The following is a 12513-nucleotide window of genomic DNA, read 5'->3' as shown; positions in this document are numbered from 1 at the left end:
TTATAGTTCCTCTCCTTCTCCTGGGCCTCCTCCAGGGTTTTATTGTAAAGGCTGAAGTAGCCACTTTGAAGAGGTTCTTTAGAAGAGGTTCTATTTGAACCTGTGGCCAGTTTTTGCAATTTTCTTTTGATATTAGGGGCTGCCTGAGTAATAAATTTGTTTTTTAACATTAACTGTCTGTTAACAGAATCAGGAGGCAAGGAGGTGTTTTATAAGCCTTTTCGTATGCACATCAGAAAGCATTTTTCCCCCCTGCTCATTTATAGAATTGTTGGGATTCCAATTGGAATTTTCAAGGGGTACTGCCTCCCTCCCTACTGGGAATGGAGGTTTTGCTATCTGCTCACCCTTCTTTCTTTTAGACTTCTTCCTTTAAGACTTTTAGACTAGCTATAGGAGATGTGGTTATCTCCAAATGTGTCTGCTGCCTGTAAGACTGCTTCCCTCCCCGCCAACCAACAGTTAGGTTTTGGCTTAAAAGTAGCATAGCATCTTTTTAAGTTAGATTAAACACTTGGATTAAATTTTGGAAAGCCTCTATATATTAATTAGGGTTATTAGAGAACCTCCCCAGGTCCCCCTTTATTTGTTTAAGGTCCTGCAATGAGCAGGAAACTTGAACCCAGTAGCACCATTGGGCATTTCCTGCAGGGGCAACAGCAAAGTTGGGAGTTTCTTGAGGGGCACTACCAGAGGAACTAATGATCTGGCTATTGTGGGGCAGGTAGGGCACCCAGAAGTTGTGTTTGAGGGTTCCCCAAGGGTTTGTTTTCTTGACTCTGGGGAACCATCCTTTGCAGGCTTGCCTGACGTGGCTGCCAAGAGGGTAGGGTTAACTGTACAATGCTTATAAAGATTTAGGTTATCTTGCAAGGCAAAGAAAACCTGTACACTGGGAACCTTGGACCGTTTGCCCTTTTGCCTACAGAAAAGTTTTAGTTGCTGATAGTATAGAAATCAAGACTTTCCTTGGGCCAGGTTTGTTTGTTCCTAAGATGGTAACAAGGCCACACCCTGTGTAACAGAATATACGCCACTTTCTCTTTAGAGTCTTAGGGTTAAATGAGTTCCAGTGATTTAGAATGCACTCAAGGGGAGTACAGAATGCAGATGGTTTGTTACCCATCTAGAAAGAGTGGCAGACAAGGCATTCCTTAGTCCCCTTCCTCCCTTTGGCGTGACCAAGGGTGGAAGGAAATAGAGAAAAGGCATTGCCCTTTTGCCCTTCTCTTTCCTCCTCTCCTCTGGGTCCTGGCAACCACTATAGGTGCCACCCCATGGATACAAGTGTGACCTTTACTCATGGATCCGGAGGAGATAGTAGGCAGGACTAGTCACACTTACCTGTGCAAGACTCTAGCTTTCCGCCCTGTTGGATTCTTAGACCCACTCAGCCCAAAGCCTCCCAAGGTATCCAATAGGCCTGGGAGAGATTATGTAGTAGCTGGACTTGGGCAAGACTCTTTAATGGAGAAAGTGTTTTAATGCCCTATTTGGCTTCCCTTGCTATGTCCCCAGTGAAAAACTGGAATCCCACAGAATGGGACTGATTAACCTCAAATGCAAAATTCTTTTTTGTTTAAATCCCAATGTCGTTGAATGCAGAACAGGCGCCTTAAAAGAACATGAGAACTGAATGGCTGCCCTTCCTTTGATGGGGATGGTATTGAAGCTAAAACCTGTTTTATTAGGATAGCTTCCTTCTGGCAATTGAAAGTGGAGTTTTTTTGTTTACAAATAGGACATGTTGCCTGATCACTGACAGAGGGATGTAAAAGGAAAAATAATTAGGAAACTAGAAGTATGGCGAACAGGGCGGACAGGGCTCCCCACGGAGGAAAATCCTATTCCACTAGGTGGCGCCGTAGGGTTGCAAATGTTAGGTACAAACTCTTGACTCCAAATTCTTTTCAGGCAAAAGTTAGAGAGGTTTGGGGTTTGACAGGATGTCTCCATAGCAGGCTCCCCACCCCCCATGCAACCCGCATAAGGACATTACCTTGTCTTATAAAGGAACTGTTTAAAGTTATTGAACAATGCTGAACTTTTATATCCCCACCCCCCATGCGACCCGCATAAGAACATTACCTTGTCTTATAAAGGAACTGTTTAAAGTTATTGAACAATGCTGAACTTTTATATGAGGGAAAAAAGAACCAAATGGAGAAGAGGATATTCACTCAGGTTGAAATATCCTCCCATATGTTACTATGAATATTTATTATTGAGGGACAGAAGGGACCTTACTAGGTAAAAATTTAGACTAAAATATTGAATTCCCTGCTTCTAGGAAGTTACAAAAACAATAACGTTTTGAATTACATTCCTGATTACTAAGACGCTGACTAACTTTACCCAGCAAGATCTCAGCGTTCTGTGCTTCTCAATATCCCACCTTTTCCCCTTTAAATATGGAGCCCTTCAAAGTCGTAGAACCCAGGACCCAGGTCATTCAGACCTTTATCAGCTGGTCCACATGTTGGTCTCAGAAGCTACAGTGAAAGAACAGCTAGAAAAAGCACCACGGTCAGACCCTGTAACAGATTTCACCCCTGAATGCCCAGTATAGCCACAACAACCAGCCCCCACCAAATCCAGAAGACAGGCGTAAAGATGCATGGGAACGAGCAATGACTGTTAAATACGATTCCTTCAGTGTTCTAAAGGGTTGTGGATTGGAAAAAAATCCAGCAATGCTGCCAGAACCCAAATGCATTCGTTTTAGATTGTTTCACATGTTTTGATAAAACTTTTAGACAATATTGTGGGATGTCAGCTGATTGCTTTGAAAACAATAAAAATGATACATTATTAAATGCAAATTTATGAAACAGACTAGATGATGATTTAGCCATGCTTGTAAAATGCCACATATGATAAATTGGGTCATAGCTAGAACTAATGAACTAGTTAACTTAGCTGACCAATTATCCCACACTGTGATAAAAAAGGAAAAACAGAAGATTGCTAGATTTATGCATGTACAGCTAAAGCAATTAACTTCTAAACCTATCAGCCCCAGAAAGATTTTTAAGCTCTCTAGATCTGAGAACCCTTCCCTCCCAGTCTGTTGCTGCTGTGAAAGTCCAGGACCCCTTAAAAGGGATTGCCTTAGGCTGAAATGAAAGAAAAGGCAGGAAAATGCAACTCAGGAAGACTAGGGGTGCTCTGAGGAAGTACAGGAGTTTTATGTCTCCAAATATTCTAGCCTGACAAAAAAAAATTGGGGGAGATTAATATAATAACCATGAGCTGACAACTGCCTTTATTGACACAGGCATGACTGTATCTCTGATAAATCCCAGCTTATTTAGAAACCCCATTCCTCGGAGTAATAAAAAAGTTAACATGGTATGTCTAATAAAACAATCTTATGTTTTAAGTACAAACCTGTACCTTCCCATTTCATTGGGTTCCACTCCCCCACCACAGGCTCTAAGTGTGACACGCTCAGTAGGACCCACATGTTTCTTATACGCCCTATGGCCCTTGTCAATCTTTTGGGCCATGACCTCCTCAACATCCATAATGCTTTTTTCATCATATATCTTTTTCATCCATATATCTTTTTCATCACAAGGTGAACTCTTTTTAAGAATTGGAGCCAGAGGACCAAAAATACCACATTAAAAAAATGTCCTGACAGTGTACCACAATTTACTACCAGTAATGTCAAAACATCATCTTGTGACCAGGAAAATGAAATGGAGAGAGAGGAAGAAATATTAAGGGAGAAGAGAAGACGCTGGAATAAAGAGTAGGAAATGATAAACCTCCTCTTAGCTTCCCCGATTTTCCTGTTAACACCAGAAGCAGAACACTTGCTCAACGACGTCCCTTCCACTCACGGTCTAGTCAAATACAGACACAGAGGAAATCTTCTCAGCCACTCCAGTAAAGGTGGAGATAAGCCCGAGAGACCAAGAAACCCCTGCTCAACCTCCAACAGTATCCTCTAGGATACTACAGAGGAAGCCATAGACGGAATCGCCCCTATCATATAAGATTGTCTGAAAAGGGGACTCACTGTTCCCTGCACGAGCCCTATATTCCCTGTAAAGAAACCAAGTGGGAGAGGACAGAGATTTGTACAGGACCTGAGGGCAATCAACAATATCGTAATACCCAGACACCCAGTAGTCCCAACCCACATGTCCTATCAGCTATACCCACTACCAGCCAGTATTTCTCAGCTGCAGATCTCTGCCGTGCCTTCTTTAGTATTCCTGTAGATCCAGACAGCCGGTATTTGTTTACCTTTACTTGGAAAGAAGGGCAATATATGTGGACTGTAATGCCTCAGGGGCATACAGAAAGTCCCACTTACTTTTCCCAAATATTAAAAGCTGATTTAGAGCCAGGCATGGTGGCTTATGCCTGTAATCCCAGCACTTTGGGAGGCTGAGGCGGGCGGATCACCTGAGGTTGGGAGTTCAAGACCAGCCTGACTAACATGGAGGAACCCCATCTCTACTAAAAATACAAAATTAGCTGGGTGTGGCGGCACATGCCTGTAATCCCAGCTACTAGGGAGGCTGAGGCAAGAGATTCGTTTGAACCTGAGAGGTGGAGGTTGCTGTGAGTCGAGATTGTGCCATTGCACTCCAGCCTGGGCAACAAGAGCAAAACTCTATCTCAAAAAAAAAAAAAAAAAAAGAAACAAACTGATTTAGAGGATTTAATTTTTCCCCAGGGCTCAACACTCATTCAGTATGTAGATGACCTTCTTCTTTGTTCAGACACACCATCTTCCTCCCATGAAGATAGTCTATATTTACTCGAACAGCCACCAAGAGACACAAAGCGTCCAAAGACAAACTTCAGCTATGCTTGCTGCAAGTTAAGTATTTGGGTGCATATTATCTCAGTCAAAGGACTGAGTATTAACCCTGACAGAGTGAAAGGAATTTTAGCTTTCCCAATGCCTGTCACTAATAAACAATTTAGAGGATTTTGGGTCCTGGCTGGCTATTGTAGAAACTGGATACGAAATTTTTTATGGCTCAATCTCTGTAGGCATACTTAAAAAATAAACAACCCCATCCTGTCTTGTGGAGTCCTGAGGGACAATCAGCTGTACAACAAATAAAGGAAATTCTAACTAATGCCCCAGCCTTAGGGCACCAAACTACAAACTGCCTTTCTCCCTCTTCATATACAAAACTGGAGGTACTGCCTCCAGAGTACTGATCCAGAAGCATGGTGATCATCAGAGACCTCTAGGCTATTACAGCCAACACCTGGACCCGGTGGTGCGAGGGTTGCTTCCTTGTGTGAGAGCAATAGCAACCATGGCCCTTCCGTACAAGTCTGTTGGAGAAATAATTATGGGTTCCCCCCTTACCATTTCTGTGCCACATTCTCTTGAGACCCTTCTAAACTCTCATCATACTCAACGTGTGTCTGTCAACCGGTTAGCTTCTTATCAAATTTTGCTTGTACCATCTTCCAATATTACTACTTCCCAGTATAATCTTAATCCAGCCACTCTCTTGCCAGGCCCTTCCGACAAGACTCCTCGTGACTGTGTTCTGATGACTGACTGACTTCTCACCTCCAGGACAGACCTACAAGAGATGCCACTGGATAATGCGAAACTAGAATGGTATACAGATGGCTCTTATTGAAGAGGAGAGGATGGAAATTTTGGAGCAGGATATGCTGTGGTTTCCTTACTAGAGGTAATTAGAGCTGGTCCTCTTCCCCAAGCCAGATCATCTCAAGTGGCCGAGTTGATTGCCCTGACCCAAGCTTGTCAACTGGCAAAATACAAGGCTGCAAACATTTACACTGACAGCTGCTATGCTTTTGGGGTTTGCATGACTTTGGATGCTATGGAAAGACAGAGGATATTTAGCCTCCTCAGGCCAACCCATAAAAAATGTACGGTAAGTATCAGAGCTGTTAGAAGCTATTCTAAAACCCAAATGTTTGGCAGTTATAAAAATCCCAGTCACTCAAAATTAGACACCACAGAAAGGGTAACAATCGGCTGATGCCACAGCTAAAAGAGCAGCTCCCGAGCCACCAGCCCCGATCCAGGAAACAGCCATAAAACCCGAAACACTTAGAAACATGGTGAAAGAAACCCAGAGCATAGCTCCTACAAAGAGAAATCTGCTTGGAAACGGTCAGGGAGATACTTTTCTCCCGAAACTGAAATATGGTATGGACCTAATAACCCATTATTCCAGTGGGATGCCAGGTGCCCCTTATGGAATATGTCCATAATCTAACCCATTGTAATCCAGATAAAATGATATCCCGCTATAAACGGTATTACTGGAAACCGCCCTTCACTGTGGTACAAACAACATTACTGGAAACCGCCCTTCACTGTGGTACAAACAACATTACTGGAAACCGCCCTTCACTGTGGTATAAACGGTATTACTGGAAACCGCCCTTCACTGTGGTATAAACAACATTACTGGAAACCGCCCTTCACTGTGGTATAAACGGTATTACTGGAAACCACCCTTCACTGTGGTATAAACATTACTGGAAACCGCCCTTCACTGTGGTATAAACGGTATTACTGGAAACCGCCCTTCACTGTGGTATAAACGGTATTACTGGAAACCGCCCTTCACTGTGGTATAAACGGTATTACTGGAAACCGCCCTTCACTGTGGTACAAACATTACTGGAAACCGCCCTTCACTGTGGTACAAACATTACTGGAAACCGCCCTTCGCTGTGGTATAAACGGTATTACTGGAAACCGCCTTTCACTGTGGTACAAACAACATTACTGGAAACCGCCCTTCACTGTGGTACAAACATTACTGGAAACCGCCCTTCACTGTGGTATAAACAACATTACTGGAAACCGTCCTTCACTGTGGTACAAACAACATTACTAGAAACCGCCCTTCACTGTGGTACAAACAACATTACTGGAAACCGCCCTTCACTGTGGTATAAACATTACTGGAAACCGCCCTTCACTGTGGTATAAACAACATTACTGGAAACCGCCCTTCACTGTGGTATAAACGGTATTACTGGAAACCACCCTTCACTGTGGTATAAACAACATTACTGGAAACCGCCCTTCACTGTGGTATAAACAACATTACTGGAAACCGCCCTTCACTGTGGTATAAACGGTATTACTGGAAACCGCCCTTCACACTGGTATAAACGGTATTACTGGAAACCGCCCTTCACTGTGGTATAAACAACATTACTGGAAACCGCCCTTCACTGTGGTATAAACATTACTGGAAACCGCCCTTCACTGTGGTATAAACGGTATTACTGGAAACCACCCTTCACTGTGGTATAAACATTACTGGAAACCGCCCTTCACTGTGGTATAAACGGTATTACTGGAAACCGCCCTTCACTGTGGTATAAACGGTATTACTGGAAACCGCCCTTCACTGTGGTATAAACGGTATTACTGGAAACCGCCCTTCACTGTGGTACAAACATTACTGGAAACCGCCCTTCGCTGTGGTATAAACGGTATTACTGGAAACCGCCTTTCACTGTGGTACAAACAACATTACTGGAAACCGCCCTTCACTGTGGTACAAACATTACTGGAAACCGCCCTTCACTGTGGTATAAACAACATTACTGGAAACCGTCCTTCACTGTGGTACAAACAACATTACTAGAAACCGCCCTTCACTGTGGTACAAACAACATTACTGGAAACCGCCCTTCACTGTGGTATAAACATTACTGGAAACCGCCCTTCACTGTGGTATAAACAACATTACTGGAAACCGTCCTTCACTGTGGTATAAACAACATTACTGGAAACCGTCCTTCACTGTGGTATAAACAACATTACTGGAAACCGCCCTTCACTGTGGTATAAACGGTATTACTGGAAACCACCCTTCACTGTGGTATAAACAACATTACTGGAAACCGCCCTTCACTGTGGTATAAACAACATTACTGGAAACCGCCCTTCACTGTGGTATAAACGGTATTACTGGAAACCGCCCTTCACACTGGTATAAACGGTATTACTGGAAACCGCCCTTCACTGTGGTATAAACAACATTACTGGAAACCGCCCTTCACTGTGGTATAAACATTACTGGAAACCGCCCTTCACTGTGGTATAAACGGTATTACTGGAAACCCCCTTCACTGTGGTATAAACATTACTGGAAACCGCCCTTCACTGTGGTATAAACGGTATTACTGGAAACCGCCCTTCACTGTGGTATAAACGGTATTACTGGAAACCGCCCTTCACTGTGGTATAAACGGTATTACTGGAAACCGCCCTTCACTGTGGTACAAACATTACTGGAAACCGCCCTTCGCTGTGGTATAAACGGTATTACTGGAAACCGCCTTTCACTGTGGTACAAACAACATTACTGGAAACCGCCCTTCACTGTGGTACAAACAACATTACTGGAAACCGCCCTTCACTGTGGTACAAACATTACTGGAAACCGCCCTTCACTGTGGTATAAACAACATTACTGGAAACCGTCCTTCAGTGTGGTACAAACAACATTACTAGAAACCACCCTTCACTGTGGTACAAACAACATTACTGGAAACCGCCCTTCACTGTGGTACAAACATTACTGGAAACCGCCCTTCACTGTGGTATAAACAACATTACTGGAAACCGTCCTTCACTGTGGTATAAACAACATTACTGGAAACCGCCCTTCACTGTGGTATAAACGGTATTACTGGAAACCGCCCTTCACTGTGGTATAAACGGTATTACTGGAAACCGCCCTTCACTGTGGTATAAACGGTATTACTGGAAACCGCCCTTCACTGTGGTATAAACGGTATTACTGGAAACCGCCCTTCGCTGGGGCACAAAAGTTTTACTCCTGATGTGTTATTTGTCCCAAATATAAAGGAAAGCCGCCCAGGGTCATTTTCCCCTTCCAGCTGGACCTTTTGAGGTATGGCAGCTTGATTTTATTTGGCTGCTATCACCTCAAGATTACAAGTATGTTTTAGTAATGCTCTGTGTGTTTTCCCATTGGGTTAAAAAGCTTTCTCTGCAGGCAAGCAACAGCCGTAGCAGTTGGAAAATCCTACGAGAAAAAAATATCCCACTGTGGCAAGTTCCTTGTGAACTTCACAGCAACAGGGGAACTCACTTTACTGGCCAGGTTATTCAAAATATTTGTAAAATTTGGCCCATATTTTAACATTTCCATTGTGCCAACCATCCCCAATCCTCAGGCCTAGTGGAGAGGCACAACTGGCTAAATTCGCCTCCAGCATTTCACCTCCCCTGGACCAAAGCACTCCCCCTAGTGCTGCTTAAACTCCAATCCACCCCTTTTAGAAAACACCTGTGTCCTTAAGAAATAATAATGGAGGCCCACGTGTATGGGAACAAACGTAACCCAACTTTTCTCAAGGGAGATATATTGCAGTATTGTGAGGGACTTATCGCCTTAAAGAAAAGCCAAGATTTGGTAAAGAATTCCTTTCATAGTGTGCTCCATGAAGATAGGGTGCCTGGTCACAGTCTGCAACCCAGAGATTTTGTCTATTGGAAAAGCGATCTAATACAGAATTCCCTTCAACCCCAGTGGAAGAGCCCATACCAGGTACTATTGATTAATCTACGTCCCATAAAATTAGAGGGTGTAGACTCATGGATTCACATCTGTCATCTTAAGGCCCAACCTCCTGAGTGGACTGTAACTCCCACCAAAGACCTTTGCCTCCATTTCACTAAACACTGACCTTCAACCCAGGACGAGAAGCAGACAGCAGCTGTTGTGGACTGCTTAAACCCAAGACACAGGACCAGGCCTGTACACAAAGAAATGCCTATGTTTACTGTACAATAACCATTACAATTATTGTCCTAGATATACCGTCATCTGCTGTCTAAAAAAGAACAAGGCACTTGCCTTGTCTGATTTAACACCCTTTAGTAACTAAGATTAATTTCAAAACCTTGTTATTAATCATGTATCCCTTCACCTTCTTGCCACTGCCGCCCACGAAACAAACCGATTTCTACAACGGGCTCAGGATTCTGCAGACAGATTACATAACACCTGCTGGATATGTGGACTCACGCCTCTTTCCGGTGGCTCCAGCCTCCCATAGTGGGTATCCTCCTTCCAAGGTCAGGACTGGATAGAATACCAAAAATTTATTACATCACAAACACAGTCTGGTATTCCTTGTGCTGGCATAACAAAAGACAATATATATAGTCGGCCCATTAAAAAAACTCTTGGCCAGGTGCAGTGTCTCACGCCTGTAATCCCAGCACTTTAGGAGGCCGAGGCAGGTGGATCATTTGAGATCAGGAGTTTCACACCAGGCCTGGCAAACGTGGTGAAACCCCGACTCTACTAAAAATACAAAAATTAGCCAGGTGTGGTGGCATACGCCTGTAATCCCAGCTACTTGGCAGGCTGAGGCAGAAGAATTGCTTGAACCCGGGAGTTGGAGGTTGCAGTGAGCCAAGATCATGCCACTGCACTCCAGCCTGGGCGATGGAGTGAGACTCCATGTCAAAATAAATGAATAAATAAAAACACTCTTAAGAAAGAGGGACATGGGAAAAGTTTTTCAATGGAAAGGACCAGCTCATTAGCTCTCACTTTAGCATTTCCCCAATTAAAAGTGGTGACCATGCCCCAAACAATGGCCTTTTCAAAATGGAATAATGCAAACTTGGGATGGATTTATCTGGTTCACCCCTTCGTTTGGCCAACCCAGCCAAAATGCTCCTTTTTGCTGGTAGCAAAGAAATCCCACCCAAGACCTGTGGCCAAACAGTAGGAAGAGATATGTGGTGGACAGCAGGAGAAATGTTGTGACTACATTACCATATTACGAGACACTGCCTAGCATACCACCGACTGGGTGCAGCAACCAAGTATTTACTGGCTAGCTCCAAATGGGACATATTGGCTATCTGGCACTAATTTATGGCCGTGGTCACCTCCAGGGTGGTTGAGACGATGCTCCCTAGGTTATGCTTGGGCACAAGGATGAGTAATGCAGACCCTGCCAAAAACAGCAAACCTTTTTCATTTACAATCTCATTGGACACATTCAGTATTCCAACGGTATGATCATTTAACTTCAAGCTTTGTACCACAGATCGCTACTGAAGATGTTATATGGGATACAGAAGCCTTAACAAATTGCACCCAAAAGGCCCTAAACGATGGGGTCATGCTTATGAGGAAAGCTGTGCTGCAAAATCATATGGCTTTAGATATGTTAAGAGCAGCACAAGGGGGCACATGCACCATCATAACAACGGAATGTTGTGTGTATATTCCAGATATCGAAGAACATAACCCGGCTTATGACTGATGTGAAAACCCAGATAATCAACCTGTCAGATCCAAAACCCTCACTGATTGGTTGAGCAGTTGGTTTGGATTCTGGGGAACTTGGTACTTATAAGAATAATTTCTGATCTGTCCTGTTTTTGCTTATAATGTTGTTACGGTATATGTTTGCAAATAAGCCCACGTGTAGCTGAAAGGGCTAGGATAATGATTGCCCAGAGAATTGCTGTAGTTGAGGAGGTAGTAATATAGCCTGACCCAGCTTCCAGTTTTGCCCTCCTTTTGTTGCTATAGGTCTGGCCTAGGTCCCTATACATTTTTCTTTTTTTCCTCTTTCTTTTTTCCTTTTCTCTCTGTTTTTTATCTTCGTGGGACGTGACCTCCTAGGAATGAGCATTCCTAGTGATGTAGGACCTGAACTTCTAGGAATAAACCATCCTAGCAACGACAAACCAGCAGGTGGGAAAAAAGAAGGAAGCAACAACCTGAGGCCAGAAACCCAATTCGTTTTTAAAATGCTTTTCTCCAAAAGATTTTAAAGAAAAAAAGGGGGGAAATGTGAAAGGAAATTAAATTTTGGGACCCCAAACTCATTTAGCCAAAGGGAAAAGTCAAGCTGGGAACTGGGTCACGCAAACCTACCTGCCTCCCCCTTTTGGTTCCTAAATAAGATGGCTACAAGATGAAAGGCTACACGCCTCCCCCATATTTTGCCCACAAGGAGATTCCTGGTGAGCTGTTCAAATTTCACCATGGTGGCCGGGCGCTGTGGCTCACGCCCGTAATCCCAGCACTTTGGCAGGCCGGGGCGGGTGGATCACTTGAGATCAGGAGTTTGAGACCAGCTTGGCCAACATGGGGAAACCCCGTCTCTACTAAAAACACAAATATTAGCAGGGTGTGGTGGCACTCACCTGGAATCCCAGCTACTCAGGAGGCTGAGGCAGGAGAACTGTTTGAACCTGGAAGGTGGAGGTTGCAGTGAGCGGACATCACGCCCTCCAGCCTGGGCGACAGAGGGAGACTCCATTTCAAAAAAATAAAAACAAAAATAAAACGTAACCATGGCAATGCAAATTGATAGCTTATTTTTACAGGTGCAGTCACCCTAGCCCATCTGATTGTTCCCCTACCCCACTTTGTCTGCGTTATCTTACGTAAAATGCAGATTCCCCACATTTCTCCTCTGCCCCCTTTTGTTTGTGAAAAATCTATGCTTCTCAATACTCCGCCC

The 12513-nt window shown here is 43.9% G+C and overlaps 2 protein-coding genes across 11 annotated transcripts in view; one reads left to right on the top strand and one right to left on the bottom strand.

The window, feature by feature from the left end:
• Nucleotides 1–12513, top strand: part of RBFA (ribosome binding factor A) — a 252019-nt gene that overhangs the window by 226531 nt on the left and 12975 nt on the right. The gene's annotated exons all lie outside the window — the stretch shown is intronic.
• Nucleotides 1–12513, bottom strand: part of TXNL4A (thioredoxin like 4A) — a 52757-nt gene that overhangs the window by 39139 nt on the left and 1105 nt on the right. For 6 of the 10 annotated variants that reach the window (XR_007721328.1, XR_007721326.1, XR_007721330.1 and 3 more), the window contains exon 2: nucleotides 12194–12303. The exons of 1 other annotated variant lie outside the window; for it this stretch is intronic. The gene's annotated coding sequence lies outside the window, so the exon portion shown is untranslated. The remainder of the gene's footprint in view (nucleotides 1–12193; nucleotides 12304–12513) is intronic. 3 more of the 10 variants (XR_007721327.1, XR_007721333.1, XR_007721334.1) reach the window with 1 other exon arrangement.

This window comes from Macaca thibetana, chromosome 18, assembly GCF_024542745.1.
Source record: "Macaca thibetana thibetana isolate TM-01 chromosome 18, ASM2454274v1, whole genome shotgun sequence".
NCBI classification, from domain to species: domain Eukaryota; kingdom Metazoa; phylum Chordata; class Mammalia; order Primates; family Cercopithecidae; genus Macaca; species Macaca thibetana.
The sequence above is the reverse complement of the archived record's forward strand: the minus strand, read 5'-3'. Positions and strand labels throughout refer to the sequence as shown.